Source organism: Lissotriton vulgaris, chromosome 1_1 (genome assembly GCF_964263255.1).
Source record: "Lissotriton vulgaris chromosome 1_1, aLisVul1.2, whole genome shotgun sequence".
Classification (NCBI taxonomy): Eukaryota; Metazoa; Chordata; class Amphibia; order Caudata; family Salamandridae; genus Lissotriton; species Lissotriton vulgaris.
This window is the reverse complement of record NC_141685.1, coordinates 143,963,040-143,978,731: the sequence shown is the minus strand read 5'-3', so window position 1 is coordinate 143,978,731 and position 15,692 is coordinate 143,963,040. Positions and strand designations below refer to the sequence as shown.

The window sequence follows — 15,692 nt, the reverse complement described above, 5'->3', positions numbered from 1 at the left end:
CTGCTTGAACTCAGCGCTGAGCAATAAACCAAGAGTCGCAATAGAAAGAATGACCAGCACACTGCTGATCTTGCCAACAAAAATATACTTTACTCTCTCAGTTGCACCCAATACTACATACTACATTAATCAAAAACAAGTCAATATCTCTAGCCTCTTAAGTTGGCAGGTGCTGCGCTCCCTCCTGTCCATCCCTCTCCTCCCTGGTATCAGATTTGTTCTTCCGGTCTGATCCCCTCTTATCCTCTTGGTGCATTTAGGAGTGGCATGAATATAGTACAGGTGCAGATCATTCACACTCATACACATGTGCTCTGTTAGACCTGGCACCATTGGTGTGGGTCTCCCTTCCATTTTTTGCTGTTGCCACCTATGTTTTTGCTGGTCTAGCCGCTGCTGGTGGGCTTGCAGCACTGGTTGTGCCACCCACAGAAGCAGCTTGTAAAATGTGACTCATGCCTGCCATTGCAGAGCCTGTGAGCAGCCTGGGGCTGCCAAGTCGGCTTGGCAAGTGCACTCACTTGCCAGTCCCTAAACTTCCCCTTTTCTACATATCAGTCACCCCTAAGGTAGGCCCAAGGTACCCCCATGGGCATGGTGCATTGTATGTAAAAGGTAGGACAAGCCCTGATGTGTGTGGCATATCCTGATAGTGAATTACAGCCAATTTCGTTTTTCACTATTGCAATGCTACCTGCTCCCATAGGCCAGAATGGGCAATTTGATAACATCTTATAATCCTAACTGACCCAGGGTACTAGGTAGAAATTGGAGTTTTGTATGCCTGAACTCAGAATGATAAAATACACCTTTTTGTAAAGTTGGTTTTAACATTCTGTGTTTGAAAATACCACTTTTAAAAAGTAGGTATTTTCTCGCCTAACCATCCAGCCTGCCTCTGCTAGGTTGTGTATTCCATGTCTGGTTTGTGAGTGACAGAGGCTGGGGTGACTCCAGGAGGGAGGGTGAGTTAGCACTGGGCTGAATAGACCTATCTGCATTGGGAGTGGTGGGAGGAGTAGCACCCGGGCCTGAATAGGGCTGTGCCTGCCTTCCACAATGCTGGTACCACCTCCTTTGGTGCGTCTGATGACCCTGGCCCACACTGACAAAGGAAGAAGTTGTGAACTGGCATAGTGCACCCAGAACTGGTTTTGGCTGAACACAGGCACCCTCTGCATTCAGAGGACAAAGGATTTTGCAGTATAAATATTGGGGACCAGACCCCAGAACTTTGTATCACTTCTGGGAATCAGGACACACCTTTGCCAAGGAGAAGAACCAAGGAGGCTGAAGGAGGAGTGCTGTTGGGGTTGGCCTGGAGTGGTTACTTTATTGCCAAGGAAAGGAGAAAAGGAACTTTATGTGTACTTTTACTATCTTGAGGACGATCTCAAGGGGCTTGAAGCTGAGCTTGCCTCCTGTTCTGAAGTCTCAAGGACACAAAGACTTCACCACCGGCTCCCCCTGAATTTCACACTGCCTCTGAGATAAGCTTGTCTGCTCGTGCCAAGCAACCAAGGGGTGAGCAGGGGTTATGTTAGAAGTGTAGCCCTGTACCTTGACTAGAAGGAAGGGTCCCTATTTGGTCAAAGGTACCTACCTCTGCCAACTAGAGACGCCCATTTCTAACATTGGTGGTCAGGAGTGAGGATTTGGACTTGCATTTGTGGCTCATATACAGTGATTGGTGTACACTACTTGTGAGTGAAGACCATAACGCAACCACATACTTTTTGGTAGAATTTTCCTTGGAACTTCTTTTTGCTTTTTGAGAACTACCAACTGTTTTTCACCATGAGCAAAACAGCATCCAATGCATATGTTGACATTAATTTCGAAGAAGATAGGATTAGCACTTACACTACATCTTATCTCAAAGCTGCTTGCAGGAAATTTTAAAGTCTCTATGAAAGGCCTCACCAAGAATGAGGAATACTAGAAGGCGCTGAAGGCCTGGGTAGAATGTAGGAATGCCACTGAGCCTCCTGAAGAGCCTAGGGAGGAGTTAGAGAATTTAGATGGCCAGCTAGAGGGGCCAGTGGGCCTGGATGGGAAGAAAGTGCCTTCCAGAGCAGGCAGCTAAGTTTCTTCAAAGGACCTGTCCCCAAGAGAGTTGGAGGACAGGGAGAGAGACAGAGTGCATAAAATGGAGCCGGTGTAATGGAGCGATTTTTGCCAATAATCAGGCCATGCAAGTTCATTCCTCTTGGGACCAAAAGATACAACACTCCACTCCACACTACTTACCCAAAAAAAAGGGATGTATGTCATTACAATGCATGCTTTCACAACGCATGCCATTACAGCGAAACTTTTACAACGCAGGATCCATTACAACGCATGCCATTACAACGCATGCCATTACAGCGTAGCTGCTATTACAACGCATGCCATTACAACTTACAACGTAAGTATGGGTAAGTAATTTATAGTGCATGTGTTGGATAGTGTAGGGGTTAAAATTATTATTCTAACTCCAGGGGGACGTAATAGTAGGGTAAGTGTTGGATGGTGTAGGGGTTAAAATTTAATTAAATACTTACCCATACTTATGTTGTAATGGCATGCGTTGTAATAGCAGCTGCGTTGTAATGGCATGCATTGTAATGGATCTTGCGTTGTAAAAGTTTTGTTGTAATGGTAGTGCGTTGTGTTAGTTGCGTTGTAAAGGATGTTTCCCAAAAAAAGGACTAATAATAATACTATGCCTTGCCGAGAGGGCTCATACGCACTACAATCTAGCCTAGAGACAGGCGTTGTGTGTGAGGCAATTTGCTGCTCCACTCCGCTACAGAATACTCACCTAGGAAGAACAACATATACCCAATGCACAAATACACACAATGCCTCTTACAACAATGCTGGGGGTGGAAGAATTAGAATTTCACTCCTTGCTGGGAGCCGGTTTCCCTCCCGTATCAACAATTTCCCATTGGAAGGGAATTCACCCATCCTTCCGTAAGCACTTGGTAAAAAAGGGGCCCGACCTTCCTCCACAAGGAACACAAACAAATAATGATATACTCTGGGGTTTCTTTATTAGTATCATGAATACACGGTAGGCCAAATTGTATTATAAGCAAATATCCATCCTCAAACTAACACCTAGTCAATTGCTAAATGCAATCAGTAAAACATATATAGAACTCATATGTATATAAATGTATAGAACCTGAAAACAGAAGATAGTTAGATAAGAATAATAGAAATATAAGAATTAGTGGAACACCTCACCAACTGTCTGCTCATCCCGCTTCCACTTTGCCAGAGGGGAGCCCATTTCTCCGGCCGAATCAGGAGACAGAGTGAAACCATTTGTTCCACCGTCACAGCTGCACGTGTGCCCTGTGATGGATTTCCAACGAACAGAGCTCAGACACCTCCTTTAGTACTAGTGGAAACGTAAGACAAAGCTCCTGTGAGCCTCGCCCCCTCTTTCCCATCAGATTCCGTACCACTCTGCACCAAGGCCACAGCTTCAGCTGGCCAGGCGTCTGTTATGACTTCAGAGCAGAGCAAGTACATTCCTCTGACAAGATACGGTTTCTACCAACAAACAAAGTGCAGAAAACAAGTGAAAAGCAAAACATGGTTTCTCACCTAGAAAGGTTCAGAAGATGGCGACAGCCTAGAAAATGGAGTCGCTCAAGCATAGGTCTCTATTACCGAAAACGAGCAAAATTAGTATGCAAGACGGCATAAGAGTATGCCAAAGCTGATAGGCAAGCATTGCCATGAAGCAAGATACATTTGGAAACAGAAAAGGCATTATTAAGCCCTACTTTGTAGCGCATTCATACTATGCAGGCCTATACATCACTATATTGGGTCAGAATATACTGAGATGGTGATAAGCAATGGTCATAATTGGGCCATTCAACCATATAAATGGCACATTCATTACATTCCACCCATGACCATTGTCCAACACCATCGAATCAAATAAAAACATTAAACAGTACGCAAATCATTGCCAGAATAATAGGAAACATAACTGAAAGATCTAGTTGAAGTACCAGGTCGAAACATACTTAAAACATTAGGTACACATTGAATTCAACAATATATTGCAATTAGAAAGCAAATGACCAATAGTGCACCACCCAAAATGGAACGAAGTAAACCAAGATCAGGTAACCACCCGAAGAGCCAATCCCACCATCCCTGATTCAAATTTTGTCGGACTTCTGAAGATAATTCAGGTAAACCATTAATATGAGACTGGATAGATTTAGAGTGGTCAGAAAGATTTAAAAAACATAAACCTTCGATAAAACATAGATCCCGGGGGTGTGACCAACTAACATGGCCGATTGGACGTGAGACCGATCGGCTCCGTCCCGGGCACTATTGACTAAGGGGCATGAAGGCATCTTGACAGCCGCGGATTTTGAAATGCGGCAATATCGCTGCCCTGTGTGGGCTTGATCATGGACCATGAGGCTTCGAGAGATGCTTGGTAGAGTCCCGGACAGCAATTGATTGATTGCGTTGATTGATTGTGTTGATTGCGTTGATGGCGCCGCAGAAAATGGCAGGCTCATCCAGAGAAGGCACAGGACTAACGGGCCCCCAGAGGCCCACTATGGGGCCACTTTTAGCGATGTCCAAGAAGGAACAGATTTCCAGTGTGTGAGGGACGATCGCAGCCTGACCTGGTGGAGGGCCCCATATGCCACCCAAGAACCACCTCAACAGCAGGGTTTCCATCTACTTCACCTCGGCTGGAAGGGGGACGACGGTAGAGGGAGCGACCATGGCACTGACTTGAGAGGATCTCCTGTCCTCCCTGCGTGACTTCAAGCAGGAGCTACGCACCGAGGTTTGGGAGGACATTAAGGCAGACTTATAAGCCTCCTTTGAGACCTTCTGCGCGGAGGTGCGCGAAAAGCTGGTCTCTATCCAGGCAGATGTCGACTCCGTGGGTACACGCATGCTCAATTTGGAAGCACAGCAACAGGAGGCGGCGGGTAAGTTCAAACTTCTAGAAGACACCACAGCCGACATTCACAAGCAATTACGCAACTCACTACTTAAAGGCGAAGATTTGGAAAATCGTTCTCGTCGCGATAATAAACGAGTCCAAGGCCTTGAGGAGGATAGCGAGGGTCCAGATTCGGAGGAGTTCATGGTGGGACTCTTCTCCTCTGCCCTAGGAGAAGACGGCCCGGAGGTTCGACTGGAAAGAGTACATAAAGTTGGCCTACGCCTACCAGGGGGGAAATGGCGCCCACGTGCTGTCCTGGCTAAAGGAGACAAGGGCAGAAAAATAACTATTCGATCAAAACTCAACGAAGTAGCAGAGGAGCCGAGGAAGGCCAACTTCCGGGGTTCAGTGTGGGTTAAAGTACGGAGAATACGTAGCTTAATGCGCATGCGCAAGTGGAAAAAAACAGTTGCAGATCTGAGCATGCACACAATGCAGATTGTTACTTCTGGGCATGCGCGGGAACATGCATCTCTGAGCAGTCCAAGACAGCTTTGTACATTTGAGCATGCGCAAGGGGGAAACAGCACTTTGTGCATCTGAGCGTGCGCAGGAGACAAATTTGCTGGATCATGTGTAACAACTAAAGTAAAAGGGGCCAGTAATCATGGGAGGTTACAAATGAAGACAATGCCGGACTAAGGAGGGACTAACAAGCCTATTAATGAATACGAAGTCAGCCTTTACGAAAGACAATGACACAAGCCAATGTAAAATATGGGTGGAGAGTGGGCGTGGCTTCTCTCCCATACTCTCCTACAGCAGTCTTTCAGAGTGAGCAGCGCATGTGCGCTGCCGCTCGGCTCGACCTAAAAAATTAACCCATTTGGAGAATGTTAGACTTGCATTTAAAATCTGTAAACCTAATGTTTTTAAAAAAAATCTAATTATTTTAACTACCTATGATATGCAACCGTATCTTGAAGCAGTTCTAAATGCAAGACGCAGGTTTGTGCTGACTCGTTTAAGATTAGGCACTTTCCACTGATTGGTCAGTTTTCCAAACATGAATGATTGGTCCACAATTTTACCTAGTTGTCCCTACGGTGATGCAATGGCGCAGAATACTATGCATGTGGTGTTCTTCTGAAAGTTTTTTAACCACTAGAGGAAGCGCCATATTATACCTATTATACGCTTTACGCAATGTCGACCTGTGTATTTATACCTACAATCTCTCCCCACTTTAGAGATTTGCTGCAATATGACATCTTTTTTATGGGCTGTCTTTTATGCCAGAAAACAAATGTCTTTACCTCTTCCATAGTAAGATACAGTGTATAATCTTATGCTGCTACGCTGGGTGGTATTATGCACTCAAAGTGTATTTTATCTACTGTATATACTGTTCATCTATGGTCCTACAATTGAGAAATGTAAGTGTGTTTGCTGGGGCAGATGGGGAGTGCATGGCGGACCCATTATGAGGTTTTTATTCCCCCTTCTCTGCTCTGGTTTCGCTGAATTTCAGCCGACTATGCTGTAGGAACTCTGTGTGAATGTGGAGAAACAATCCATCTAGATGTGAAGGTCTTTTATATTCTGCCCTTTCTACTGATGCACATCTGTCTTTTATTAATGCTATATTGTGGTATTGTTATTCATTTTAAATTTCTATTATTTATGTGGTCTTCTGATTCGATTGGGCATATATTTTGACTTGGTGCCACGAGTTGCTTTTTATACGTATGCTGTTTTATATATTGCTTTTATGGGTGGCTAACTGCCACTGAATAAAGTTATACTGATTGATTGATAGTTTGCCTCCTATCGTAGTTAGTTTTGAATTTTGTCACTAATTTCTTTACAGCGCTTTCTTGCACCCAAAGCTGAGTCCACCCTTTTAAAATAAAGTCAGGAAAGAGAGAGAAGGAGCAGAGAGACGGGGGTGAGGGCAGGTAGGGCTCAGCCGTTAGCTCTCAAAAGACATAGGTAGTATGTACACAAAACATATGAAGGTTCCACCAATGAGATGAAAAGCAGGAAGTGGAAGAGTTAGAAATAGAGAAATATTACATTGAAGTGAGTGGCAAAGAGAAGAACGGCTTCAGGAAAATAAGAAAGGAGGGGCTGGCAGGGCTGAGAATGAAAGGTAAACTGCCACATGGCTTAACTTATGCTGTTTATGTGGTTTACCAACAGACGGATTATTTCTTGGGCTCGGCTCGTGCTTTGGCTCTTAGAGCCGAGCCGGCCGCTTGGCTCGGCTCTGGCTCGCCCCTTCCCATGAATTCTCGGGCTCGCCCACCTCTAGCAGTCACACAGACAACAGAAGCATTGCAGGTCTGACCCCCAGTGACCCTGCCGTGGCTCGCCCCTTCCCATGAATTCTCGGGCTCGCCCACCTCTAGCTGTCACACAGACAACAGAAGCATTGTAGGTCTGACCCCCAGTGACCCTGCCGTGGCTCGGCCCTTCCCATGAATTCTCTGGCTCGCCCACCTCTAGCAGTCACACAGACAACAGAAGCATGCAGGTCTGACCCCCAGTGACCCTGCCGTGGCTCGGCCCTTCCCATGAATTCTCTGGCTCGCCCACCTCTAGCAGTCACACAGACAACAGAAGCATAGCAGGTCTGACCCCCAGTGACCCTGCCATGGCTCGGCCCTTCCCATGAATTCTCAGGCTCGCCCACCTCTAGCAGTCACACAGACAACAGAAGCATTGCAGGTCTGACCCCCAGTGACCCTGCCATGGCTCGGCCCTTCCCATCAATTCTCTGGCTCGCCCACCTCTAGCAGTCACACAGACAACAGAAGCATTGCAGGTCTGACCCCCAGTGACCCTGCCATGGCTCGGCCCTTCCCATGAATTCTCAGGCTCGCCCACCTCTAGCAGTCACACAGACAACAGAAGCATTGCAGGTCTGACCCCCAGTGACCCTGCCATGGCTCGGCCCTTCCCATCAATTCTCAGGCTCCCCCTCCTCTAGAAGTCACACAGACAACAGAAGCATTGCAGGTCTGACCCCCAGTGACCCTGCCATGGCTCGGCCCTTCCCATGAATTCTCTGGCTCGCCCACCTCTAGCAGTCACACAGACAACAGAAGCATTGCAGGTCTGACCCCCAGTGACCCTGCCATGGCTCGGCCCTTCCCATGAATTCTCAGGCTCGCCCACCTCTAGCAGTCACACAGACAACAGAAGCATTGCAGGTCTGACCCCCAGTGACCCTGCCATGGCTCGGCCCTTCCCATGAATTCTCGGGCTCGCCCACCTCTAGCAGTCACACAGACAACAGAAGCATTGCAGGTCTGACCCCCAGTGACCCTGCCATGGCTCGGCCCTTCCCATGAATTCTCGGGCTCCCCCTCCTCTAGCAGTCACACAGACAACAGAAGCATTGCAGGTCTGACCCCCAGTGACCCTGCCATGGCTAGGCCCTTCCCATGAATTCTCTGGCTCGCCCACCTCTAGCAGTCACACAGACAACAGAAGCATTGCAGGTCTGACCCCCAGTGACCCTGCCATGGCTCGGCCCTTCCCATGAATTCTCAGGCTCCCCCTCCTCTAGCAGTCACACAGACAACAGAAGCATTGCAGGTCTGACCCCCAGTGACCCTGCCATGGCTCGGCCCTTCCCATGAATTCTCAGGCTCCCCCTCCTCTAGCAGTCACACAGACAACAGAAGCATTGCAGGTCTGACCCCCAGTGACCCTGCCATGGCTCGGCCCTTCCCATGAATTCTCTGGCTCGCCCACCTCTAGCAGTCACACAGACAACAGAAGCATTGCAGGTCTGACCCCCAGTGACCCTGCCATGGCTCGGCCCTTCCCATGAATTCTCTGGCTCGCCCACCTCTAGCAGTCACACAGACAACAGAAGCATTGCAGGTCTGACCCCAGTGACCCTGCCATGGCTCGGCCCTTCCCATGAATTCTCGGGCTCGCCCACCTCTAGCAGTCACACAGACAACAGAAGCATTGCAGGTCTGACCCCAGTGACCCTGCCATGGCTCGGCCCTTCCCATGAATTCTCAGGCTCCCCCTCCTCTAGCAGTCACACAGACAACAGAAGCATTGCAGGCCTGACCCCCAGTGACCCTGTCAAGGCTCGGCCCTTCCCATGAATTCTCAGGCTCGCCCACCTCTAGCAGTCACACAGACAACAGAAGCATTGCAGGCCTGACCCCCAGTGACCCTGCCATGGCTCGGCCCTTCCCATGAATTCTCAGGCTCCCCCTCCTCTAGCAGTCACACAGACAACAGAAGCATTGCAGGTCTGACCCCCAGTGACCCTGCCATGGCTCGGCCCTTCCCATGAATTCTCAGGCTCGCCCACCTCTAGCAGTCACACAGACAACAGAAGCATTGCAGGTCTGACCCCCAGTGACCCTGCCATGGCTCGGCCCTTCCCATGAATTCTCTGGCTCGCCCACCTCTAGCAGTCACACAGACAACAGAAGCATTGCAGGTCTGACCCCCAGTGACCCTGCCATGGCTCGGCCCTTCCCATCAATTCTCAGGCTCGCCCACCTCTAGCAGTCACACAGACAACAGAAGCATTGCAGGTCTGACCCCCAGTGACCCTGCCATGGCTCGGCCCTTCCCATCAATTCTCTGGCTCGCCCACCTCTAGCAGTCACACAGACAACAGAAGCATTGCAGGTCTGACCCCCAGTGACCCTGCCATGGCTCGGCCCTTCCCATCAATTCTCAGGCTCGCCCACCTCTAGCAGTCACACAGACAACAGAAGCATTGCAGGTCTGACCCCCAGTGACCCTGCCATGGCTCGGCCCTTCCCATCAATTCTCAGGCTCCCCCTCCTCTAGAAGTCACACAGACAACAGAAGCATTGCAGGTCTGACCCCCAGTGACCCTGCCATGGCTCGGCCCTTCCCATGAATTCTCTGGCTCGCCCACCTCTAGCAGTCACACAGACAACAGAAGCATTGCAGGTCTGACCCCCAGTGACCCTGCCATGGCTCGGCCCTTCCCATGAATTCTCTGGCTCGCCCACCTCTAGCAGTCACACAGACAACAGAAGCATTGCAGGTCTGACCCCCAGTGACCCTGCCATGGCTCGGCCCTTCCCATGAATTCTCAGGCTCGCCCACCTCTAGCAGTCACACAGACAACAGAAGCATTGCAGGTCTGACCCCAGTGACCCTGCCATGGCTCGGCCCTTCCCATGAATTCTCGGGCTCGCCCACCTCTAGCAGTCACACAGACAACAGAAGCATTGCAGGTCTGACCCCAGTGACCCTGCCATGGCTCGGCCCTTCCCATGAATTCTCAGGCTCCCCCTCCTCTAGCAGTCACACAGACAACAGAAGCATTGCAGGTCTGACCCCCAGTGACCCTGCCATGGCTCGGCCCTTCCCATCAATTCTCAGGCTCCCCCTCCTCTAGAAGTCACACAGACAACAGAAGCATTGCAGGTCTGACCCCAGTGACCCTGCCATGGCTCGGCCCTTCCCATGAATTCTCGGGCTCGCCCACCTCTAGCAGTCACACAGACAACAGAAGCATTGCAGGTCTGACCCCCAGTGACCCTGCCATGGCTCGGCCCTTCCCATGAATTCTCAGGCTCCCCCTCCTCTAGCAGTCACACAGACAACAGAAGCATTGCAGGTCTGACCCCCAGTGACCCTGCCATGGCCTGGCCCTTCCCATGAATTCTCAGGCTCCCCCACCTCTAGCAGTCACACAGACAACAGAAGCATTGCAGGTCTGACCCCCAGTGACCCTGCCATGGCTCGGCCCTTCCCATGAATTCTCGGGCTCCCCCTCCTCTAGCAGTCACACAGACAACAGAAGCATTGCAGGTCTGACCCCCAGTGACCCTGCCATGGCTCGGCCCTTCCCATGAATTCTCGGGCTCGCCCACCTCTAGCAGTCACACAGACAACAGAAGCATTGCAGGTCTGACCCCCAGTGACCCTACCATGGCTCGGCCCTTCCCATGAATTCTCTGGCTCGCCCACCTCTAGCAGTCACACAGACAACAGAAGCATTGCAGGTCTGACCCCCAGTGACCCTGCCATGGCTCGGCCCTTCCCATCAATTCTCAGGCTCGCCCACCTCTAGCAGTCACACAGACAACAGAAGCATTGCAGGTCTGACCCCAGTGACCCTGCCATGGCTCGGCCCTTCCCATCAATTCTCAGGCTCGCCCACCTCTAGCAGTCACACAGACAACAGAAGCATTGCAGGTCTGACCCCAGTGACCCTGCCATGGCTCGGCCCTTCCCATGAATTCTCTGGCTCCCCCTCCTCTAGCAGTCACACAGACAACAGAAGCATTGCAGGTCTGACCCCCAGTGACCCTGCCATGGCTCGGCCCTTCCCATGAATTCTCTGGCTCGCCCACCTCTAGCAGTCACACAGACAACAGAAGCATTGCAGGCCTGACCCCCAGTGACCCTGTCAAGGCTCGGCCCTTCCCATGAATTCTCTGGCTCCCCCACCTCTAGCAGTCACACAGACAACAGAAGCATTGCAGGCCTGACCCCCAGTGACCCTGTCAAGGCTCGGCCCTTCCCATGAATTCTCAGGCTCGCCCACCTCTAGCAGTCACACAGACAACAGAAGCATTGCAGGTCTGACCCCAGTGACCCTGCCATGGCTCGGCCCTTCCCATCAATTCTCAGGCTCCCCCTCCTCTAGCAGTCACACAGACAACAGAAGCATTGCAGGTCTGACCCCCAGTGACCCTGCCATGGCTCGGCCCTTCCCATCAATTCTCAGGCTCCCCCTCCTCTAGAAGTCACACAGACAACAGAAGCATTGCAGGTCTGACCCCAGTGACCCTGCCATGGCTCGGCCCTTCCCATCAATTCTCAGGCTCCCCCTCCTCTAGCAGTCACACAGACAACAGAAGCATTGCAGGTCTGACCCCCAGTGACCCTGCCATGGCTCGGCCCTTCCCATCAATTCTCAGGCTCCCCCTCCTCTAGAAGTCACACAGACAACAGAAGCATTGCAGGTCTGACCCCCAGTGACCCTGCCATGGCTCGGCCCTTCCCATGAATTCTCTGGCTCGCCCACCTCTAGCAGTCACACAGACAACAGAAGCATTGCAGGTCTGACCCCCAGTGACCCTGCCATGGCTCGGCCCTTCCCATGAATTCTCAGGCTCGCCCACCTCTAGCAGTCACACAGACAACAGAAGCATTGCAGGTCTGACCCCAGTGACCCTGCCATGGCTCGGCCCTTCCCATGAATTCTCAGGCTCCCCCTCCTCTAGCAGTCACACAGACAACAGAAGCATTGCAGGTCTGACCCCCAGTGACCCTGCCATGGCTCGGCCCTTCCCATGAATTCTCTGGCTCGCCCACCTCTAGCAGTCACACAGACAACAGAAGCATTGCAGGCCTGACCCCCAGTGACCCTGTCAAGGCTCGGCCCTTCCCATGAATTCTCTGGCTCCCCCACCTCTAGCAGTCACACAGACAACAGAAGCATTGCAGGTCTGACCCCCAGTGACCCTGCCATGGCTCGGTCCTTCCCATGAATTCTCAGGCTCCCCCACCTCTAGCAGTCACACAGACAACAGAAGCATTGCAGGCCTGACCCCCAGTGACCCTGCCATGGCTCGGCCCTTCCCATGAATTCTCTGGCTCGCCCACCTCTAGCAGTCACACAGACAACAGAAGCATTGCAGGTCTGACCCCCAGTGACCCTGCCATGGCTCGGCCCTTCCCATGAATTCTCAGGCTCCCCCACCTCTAGCAGTCACACAGACAACAGAAGCATTGCAGGTCTGACCCCCAGTGACCCTGCCATGGCTCGGCCCTTCCCATGAATTCTCAGGCTCCCCCTCCTCTAGCAGTCACACAGACAACAGAAGCATTGCAGGTCTGACCCCCAGTGACCCTGCCATGGCTCGGCCCTTCCCATGAATTCTCGGGCTCGCCCACCTCTAGCAGTCACACAGACAACAGAAGCATTGCAGGTCTGACCCCCAGTGACCCTGCCATGGCTCGGTCCTTCCCATGAATTCTCAGGCTCGCCCACCTCTAGCAGTCACACAGACAACAGAAGCATTGCAGGTCTGACCCCCAGTGACCCTGCCAAGGCTCGGCCCTTCCCATGAATTCTCAGGCTCGCCCACCTCTAGCAGTCACACAGACAACAGAAGCATTGCAGGTCTGACTCCCAGTGACCCTGCCATGGCTCGGCCCTTCCCATGAATTCTCAGGCTCGCCCACCTCTAGCAGTCACACAGACAACAGAAGCATTGCAGGTCTGACCCCCAGTGACCCTGCCAAGGCTCGGCCCTTCCCATGAATTCTCGGGCTCGCCCACCTCTAGCAGTCACACAGACAACAGAAGCATTGCAGGTCTGACCCCCAGTGACCCTGCCATGGCTCGGCCCTTCCCATGAATTCTCGGGCTCGCCCACCTCTAGCAGTCACACAGACAACAGAAGCATTGCAGGTCTGACCCCCAGTGACCCTGCCATGGCTCGGCCCTTCCCATGAATTCTCTGGCTCGCCCACCTCTAGCAGTCACACAGACAACAGAAGCATTGCAGGTCTGACCCCCAGTGACCCTGCCATGGCTCGGCCCTTCCCATGAATTCTCGGGCTCGCCCACCTCTAGCAGTCACACAGACAACAGAAGCATTGCAGGCCTGACCCCCAGTGACCCTGCCATGGCTCGGCCCTTCCCATGAATTCTCGGGCTCCCCCACCTCTAGCAGTCACACAGACAACAGAAGCATTGCAGGTCTGACCCCCAGTGACCCTGCCATGGCTCGGTCCTTCCCATGAATTCTCAGGCTCCCCCACCTCTAGCAGTCACACAGACAACAGAAGCATTGCAGGTCTGACCCCAGTGACCCTGCCTTGTCCATTCAGGGTGGGGACCAAGAACCATCACTCCTTACCTTGTCTCAGTTTCATCCTGCGAGGGGGGGCGGTGAAAGGAAGGAGCCTGGGAGGTGACAGGGGCAGGGAGGAGTCAGTCTCTGGGAGGCTGCAGGGAGGAGAGACAAGAGCAGGACAATAACTCTTCGATCCAAACTCGTCGAAGGAGCCGAGGAGGACGACTTCCGGGGTTCATGAAGGTTAAAGCACAAGGAATACGCAGCTCAAAGCGCATGCGCAAGGGGAAAGGTAATTGCAGATCTGAGCATGCACAAATGGCGAATGTGCCTTCTGGGCATGTGCGGCAGAAGGCAGTGCTGAGGGGCTCAAGACAGCTTTGTACACCTGAGCATGCGCACGAGACACATTTCCTGGCTCGGCTTGCCACTTCAGAGCATGCGCACGAAGGAGACTTTTTTGTACATCTGAGCATGCGCAGAGAAAAGAGAGCGAAGTACCTCTGAGCATGCGCAGAGTTACTGTTTACTACCTTGGAGAAGACGCTGCTCCCCACTCTGACCTTGCACGGAGGGGCCCCTGCTCGCAGCTGAGCATGCGCAGAACGACACTACACACCACAGCTGAGCCAGGAGTCTGGACCCTTTAATGCAATAAGACCCCAACCTTACAGGTACCTCCTGCAGAAAACAGACCCCTAAACTAAACACAGGCCTCAAAGCATTACAGAGCGCGAGAAAATATATGTATATATGTAGATTTCTCTCCAAGCACGCAACACTGAACCAAACAGACTATCCACATATATATTAACAGGGACAGAGCAGCAAAACTCATCTTCGAGCAATTATACAGATATATGGGCAAGCAACCAGCTACTGTCCAAACATTCCCCGAAAGCCCCCCACAGTAGGCAGAGGCCTGCACTCATCTCTACCCCCACAGTAGGCAGAGGCCTGCACTCACCTCTACCCCCACAGTAGGCAGAGGCCTGCACTCACCTCTACCCCCACAGTAGGCAGAGGCCTGCACTCACCTCTACCCCCACAGTAGGCAGAGGCCTGCACTCACCTCTACCCCCACAGTAGGCAGAGGCCTGCACTCCTCTCTACCCTCACAGTAGGCAGAGGCCTGCACTCACCTCTACCCCCACAGTAGGCAGAGGCCTGCACTCACCTCTACCCCCACAGTAGGCAGAGGCCTGCACTCACCTCTACCCCCACCTCTACCCCCACAGTAGGCAGGGGCCTGCACTCACCTCTACCCCCACAGTAGGCAGAGGCCTGCACTCACCTCTACCCCCACAGTAGGCAGAGGCCTGCACTCACCTCTACCCCCACAGTAGGCAGAGGCCTGCACTCACCTCTACCCCCACAGGAGGCAGGGCCTGCACTCACCTCTACCCCCACAGTAGGCAGAGGCCTGCACTCATCTCTACCCCCACAGTAGGCACAGGCCTGCACTCACCTCTACCCCCACAGTAGGCAGAGGGCTGCACTCATCTCGACAGCATGCACTCATAGCAGCTCCAACAACCAAGGAAACCATCTCGAGAATCCTTATTTCACCATTAGTCCCCCTATGTGACCCAACCCGAGGCAGTCGCCCCCTCATGAAAGTCGGGGACCCAATAATATCCAAACCACATCTGGTCACCCAGATGTTCTACAGCACTGCATGTTCGAATCAGGGCTTCCCATCTCATGTCAGTCAATATGTATACTCTGTATTTTCTGTGGCGATAAGTAGTTAAAGGGCAATGCGTATTCAGTACATGCTTAAAAATCACATTAAGGCATTATATATTTTAAACAGGACTATCAATTGCATATTCATAACCGTACATACCTGTACACACCAATTCTCAATAAAGCGTTGTGTATTTCAAACCGGGCTATCAGTTACATATGCATACCCATGTTAGCGAGTA

General features: G+C 51.8%; 1 long non-coding RNA gene across 2 annotated transcripts in view; it reads right to left on the bottom strand.

Annotated features, from left to right (window-relative positions):
• Positions 1-13,940, bottom strand: part of LOC147737840 (uncharacterized) — a 47,560-nt gene extending 33,620 nt beyond the window's left edge. For both annotated transcript variants that reach the window (XR_015302635.1, XR_015302634.1), the window contains exon 1: positions 13,825-13,940. This is a non-coding gene — a long non-coding RNA (uncharacterized LOC147737840). The remainder of the gene's footprint in view (positions 1-13,824) is intronic.
• Positions 13,941-15,692: the final 1,752 nt, after the last annotated feature.